Source organism: Bos taurus, chromosome 1 (assembly GCF_002263795.3).
Source record: "Bos taurus isolate L1 Dominette 01449 registration number 42190680 breed Hereford chromosome 1, ARS-UCD2.0, whole genome shotgun sequence".
Lineage (NCBI taxonomy): Eukaryota > Metazoa > Chordata > Mammalia > Artiodactyla > Bovidae > Bos > Bos taurus.
The window spans coordinates 53,985,731-53,991,159 of record NC_037328.1 but is presented as its reverse complement, the minus strand read 5'-3'; the positions used below and the strand labels follow the sequence as shown (position 1 = coordinate 53,991,159).

The following is a 5,429-nucleotide window of genomic DNA, read 5'->3' as shown; positions in this document are numbered from 1 at the left end:
CTCCTGTGTCCATGAACTTTTTCCAAACAAGAATACTGGAGTGAGTTGCTGTTTCCTATTCCAGGGGGTCTTTCTGACCCAGGAATTGAACCCTGCATCTCCTGCATTGGCAGGCAGATTCTTTACCACTGAGCCACCTGGGAAGCTATTGCTGATACCCTAAATCTTTTCTATCTTTCCTTCTCAGTAAACTTAACACATCCAGAAAGGAATTTTTAGGCTCACTTTTCTTCTTCCTTATAAGTCTTTTTTTTTTGTTCTAGCAAATTCTAAATGCTAGAGAGCCTCTTCCTTTAGTATAGGTTGCTCAAGGTGGTAACATCAACTAGTGCCATGATTTCTTCCTTTTCTTTCTTTCCTTCTGATCCTCTGTCTTTGTCAACACTAACTGGCATGTAATAAGTGCTTAATAAATGGCAGCCATTGTGCATTGGTAAAGATTCCTTCTGCCAATGCAGGACATGCAGGAGACTTGGGTTTGATCCCTGGATTGGGAAGATCCCCTAGAGTAGGAAATGACAACCCACTGCAGTATTCCTGCCTGGAAAATCCCATGGACAGAGAAACCTGGTGGGCTACAGTCAATGAAGTCACAGAATCAGACACGACTGAGCTACTGAGCATCTTGCTACTTTCCAGGTTCTGGGGCTCCGCCCTGAAGGGATTTTTGGTACTAACAATAATCACAGCCAATATTTACTACACACTATGTACTAGAATCTCTTTCAAGCACTTTAAATGCATATGCTGTTATTATGTCTGTCTTTATCAAGCAAGGAAAAGGTGAAGCTCAGCGAGTACATTACCTAAGATAACACTGATAACTAGTTGGCAGCGATAGTTCTGGAGCTCAAGTTTTCTGACTTCCAGTCCTCTACTGACTCACATGATGGTTGTAGAAATGTGTTGCTCAAATTTCCTTCAAGAGAATCTGCTGTGAGAACCATAGTTGATGACAGACTCCAGCTTCCAAACCCTATAAAACCCCCATGGTATTCATACCAAACCATGCTTCCTTCCCCTGGACTGCACTCAGACACTGATTGAGTAGGGATCATAATACTGGCTTATTCCAAAAATGGAAAAATAATTCAACATCAGCAACTCTGTTAATATAATTCACCTAGAGGAAAACAAATAAATCACATAATCATACCAATCAAGGGTTGGGAAAAAAAACTCAATAAACTGTGAACTATATGGTAACATTTTAAACTAATAATTACCATCTAAATGTTAATATCATGTGTTAATGAAAACACAATGAGAAGATCCCCATAATGTCAAGAATAAAACCAGAGCATCACTACTTTTTACTTGAAAAACTTGCTCCACGTTTTTTATTTCAAGCAAGGACACTTGCTCCTTGGAAGAAAAGCTATAACAAACCTAGACAGTGTATTAAAAAGCAGAGACATTACTTTGCCAATAGGTCCATATAGTCACAGCTATGGTTTTTCCAGTAGTCCTATGTGGATGTGAGAGTTCGGCCATAAAGAAAGCTGAGCGCTGAAGAATTGATGCTTTTAAACTGTGGTATAAGAAAAGACTCTTGAGAGTCCCTTGGACTGCAAGGAGATCAAACCGGTCAATCCTAAAGGAAATAAATCCTGAATATTCATTGGAGGAACTAACGCTGAGGCTGAAACTCCAGTACTTTGGCCACCTGATGTGAAGAGCCAACTCACTGGAAAAGACCCTGATGCTGGGAAAGATTGAAGGCAGGAGGATAAGGGAGTGACAGAGGACGAGATGGTTGGATGGACTCACTGACTCAATGGACACGAGTTTGAGAAAGCTCTGGGAAATGGTGAAGGACAGGGAATTCTGGTGTGCTGCAGTCCATGGGGTCACAAAGAGTTGGACACAACTGAGCGACTAAACAACAACAATTGAAATATAGTTGATAGAGAGTAATATTTTAGTTTCAGGTGTACTACATTGTGATTTGACATTTGCATATGTTATGAAATGATCATGATGACAAATCTAGTAACCATCTGATCCTATACAAAATAATTAAGATATTATTGACCAATTCTTTATGATATATATTACATCCTCATGGGTTATTTATTTTATAAATGGGGGTTTGTGCCTATTAATCTCTTTTACTTATTTTGTCTCCCACCTTCTAGCAACCACGAGTTTGTTCTGAGTCTGTTTTTATTTTCTCTTATTTGTGTTTTTTTGTGTTTTAGCTTCCACATTTAAGTCAAGTCATCCAGTGTCTGTCTTTTTCTATCTGACTTATTTCACTTAACATAATATTCTTTAGATCCATTCATGTTGTCACAAATGGCAAATTTCATTGTTTTTTTATGAGAGAGTAATATTCCATTTTGTGTGTGTGTGTGTGTATGTATGCATGCCACATTTTCTTTATTCATTCAGCTATTGATGGACATTTAGTTTCCATGTCTTGTCTATTTAATGCTATGGTGAACAATAGGGTGAATATATCTTTTTAAATTAGTGATTTTGTTTTCTTTGGGTAAATACCCAGATGTGAAGTTGACGGATTATATGGGAGTTCTATTTTTAATTTTTTGACGAGACTCCATACTGTTCTCCACCAATTTATGATCCCGCAAACAAGGGTTCCCTCTTTGCCACATCCTCACCAGCACTTGTTTCTTCTTTTTTTGATCGTTGCCATTTTTATAGGTGTGATGTGGTAGCTCACTGTAGTTTTGACTTGCATTTCCCTGATGATTAGTGATGTTAAGTATTTTTTCAGATGTCTGTAGGCCATCTGTACAAAAATCTCTGTTCAGTGCCTCTGCCCATTTTTTAATTGAGTTTGTTTTTTTGATATTGAGTTGCATGAGTTCTCTATATATTTTAGATATCAACCTCATTGCATATATCTGATATTACAAATATCTTCTCTCATTCAGTAGGCTGACTTTTGTTTTCTTGATAGTTTCCTTTGCTGTGCAAAGCTGTTTAGTTGATATAGTCCCATTTTTTATTTTTGCTTTTGTGTCCTGTGGCTGAGGAGATAAAATACAGAATGTATCACAAATTTCTGTGCCATCCTTACTCAGAGGCCACGCTAATCCTCTTGGTATTGCTCCAGTTTTAGCACATGTGTTGCCCACACAAGCCCTCACTGCTGATTTTTTAACATGGTTCTGAAGGTACATGCGAGTACAATTAGAGAGGAGATTATGAGGTGTATATTATATATACATATATGAAAAAGGTTGTAATATTTGCAAATTTTAAACTTGCTTACATGAATACACAAAAGAATTTTTAGATGGCTGAGTATAATAATAGTAAAGAGCAAACAACTTTTATAAGTACAGACAATAACCAATTGGAAATTATAATGAAACAAAATACCACATTTACAATAGAAAAAAAATAAATTTAACAAGAAATATGCAAAATCAGTACAAATTAGGAAAACATACATTTTCTTTAATATGAAAATTCAATATTATAAAGATGTCAGCTCTTCCTAATGTAAGTAATAAACTTAATTCTATATCAATAACCAGGGTAGAGTGTTACTTATTTGTTCATTTTCTTGAACTGGAAAAACTAATTCACATGGAAAATAGGGAAAATGTTCAAGAAAATTCTGGTCTAAGAAGAGTAACAAGTTACAGTCTCTCCCATATTTTAAAATATCGAGTTGCCTGGACTCGGCATTGAAGACCAAGCAAATAGAGTTACAGTCATGAACTGTGGTGTTGGAGAAGACTCTTGAGAGTCCCTTGGACTGCAAGGAGATCCAACCAGTCCATCCTAAAGGAGATCAGTCCTGGGTGTTCTTTGGAAGGATTGATGCTAAAGCTGAAACTCCAGTACTTTGGCCACCTCATGAGAAGAGTTGACTCATTGGAAAAGACTCTGATGCTGGGAGGAATTGGGGGCAGGAGGAGAAGGGGACGACAGAGGATGAGATGGCTGGATGGCATCACTGACTTGATGGACGTGAGTTTGGGTGAACTCCGGGTGTTGGTGATGGACAGGGAGGCCTGGCGTGCTGCAATTCATGAGGTCGCAAAGAGTCGGACACGACTGAGCTACTGAACTGAACTGAATGTAATAATAATGTATGACTAGACATGCAGATAAATAGACATACAGATAACAGACAAGAAAGTCTGTTAAGTAGATATGTGTTGGATATTAGTGTGTGGCAAGAATGGCATAACAAACCAGTAGGTGAGTGATGAATTATTTAAGAAGCAACAGTTAGAACACTGTATGGAACAACTGATTGTTTCAGGATTGAGAAAGGATTACAATGGGGCTGTCTACTGTCACTGTTTAATCTATACACTGAGCACATCATGAGAAATGCTGGACTGGCTGAGTTACAAGTTGCAATCAAGATAGACAGCAGAAACATCAACAACCTCAGATATGTGGATGATACCACCCTAATGGCAGAAAGCGAAGAGGAGCTCCCTATCCATCACCAACTCCCGGAGTTCACCCAAACTCATGTCCATCGAGTCAGTGATGCCATCCTGCCATCTCATCCTCTGTCGTCCCCTTCTCCTCCTGCCCCCAATTCCTCCCAGCATCAGAGTCTTTTCCAATGAGTCAACTCTTCGCATCCTCTTCATGAGGATGAAGGAGGAGAGTGAAAGAGCCAGCTTAAAACTAAATATTGAGAAAACTAAGATCATGGCGTCTGGCTCCATTACTTTATGGCAATTAGAGGGAGAAAGGTGGAAGTAGTGACGGATTTCTGCTTCTTGGGCTCTAAAATCACTGCAGATGGTGGCTGCAGCCATGTAATCAGAAGATGTTTGCTTCTTGGCAGGAAAGCTATGACAAACCTAGATAGTGTGTTAAAAAGCAGAGACATTACTGCCAACAAAGATCCATATACTCAAGGCAATGGTCTTCCCAGTGGTCACGTAAGGCTGTGTGGGCTGGACCATAAAGAAGGCAGAACATGGAAGAATTGATGCCTTTGAACTGTGGTGCTGGAGAAGGCTCCTGAGAGTTGCTTGGACAGCAAGGAGATCAAACCAATCAAAATTAAGGGAAATCAACTCTGAAAACTTGTTGGAAGGACTGATGCTAATACTGAAACTCCAGTATTTTGGTCATCTGATGCGAACAGCTGACTCATTGCAAAAGTCCCTGATGCTGGGAAAGATTGAGGCCAGAAGGAGAAGAGCATGTCAGAGGATGAGATGGCTGGATGACATTACCAATACAATGGACATGAACTTGGGCAAACTTCAAGAGATGGTGAGGGACAGAGAGGTCTGGTGTGCTGCAGTCCATGGGGTCACAAAGAGTCAGACACTACTGGGTGACTGAACAACAACAACATTGGAACAACTGGATAGTAATCTGGAAAATAAAAATATTTTGGGGCTCTTACCTCATTTCTTATCCCCAGATTCCAAATATTTAAAATATTTAAATAGAAAAATATAAGTATACTATGG

The 5,429-nt window shown here is 39.0% G+C and overlaps 1 pseudogene; it reads right to left on the bottom strand.

Annotated features, from left to right (window-relative positions):
- Positions 1-3,005: 3,005 nt before the first annotated feature.
- LOC112448290 (uncharacterized) lies at positions 3,006-3,106 on the bottom strand (annotated as a pseudogene).
- Between the last annotated feature and the right edge of the window lie 2,323 nt (positions 3,107-5,429).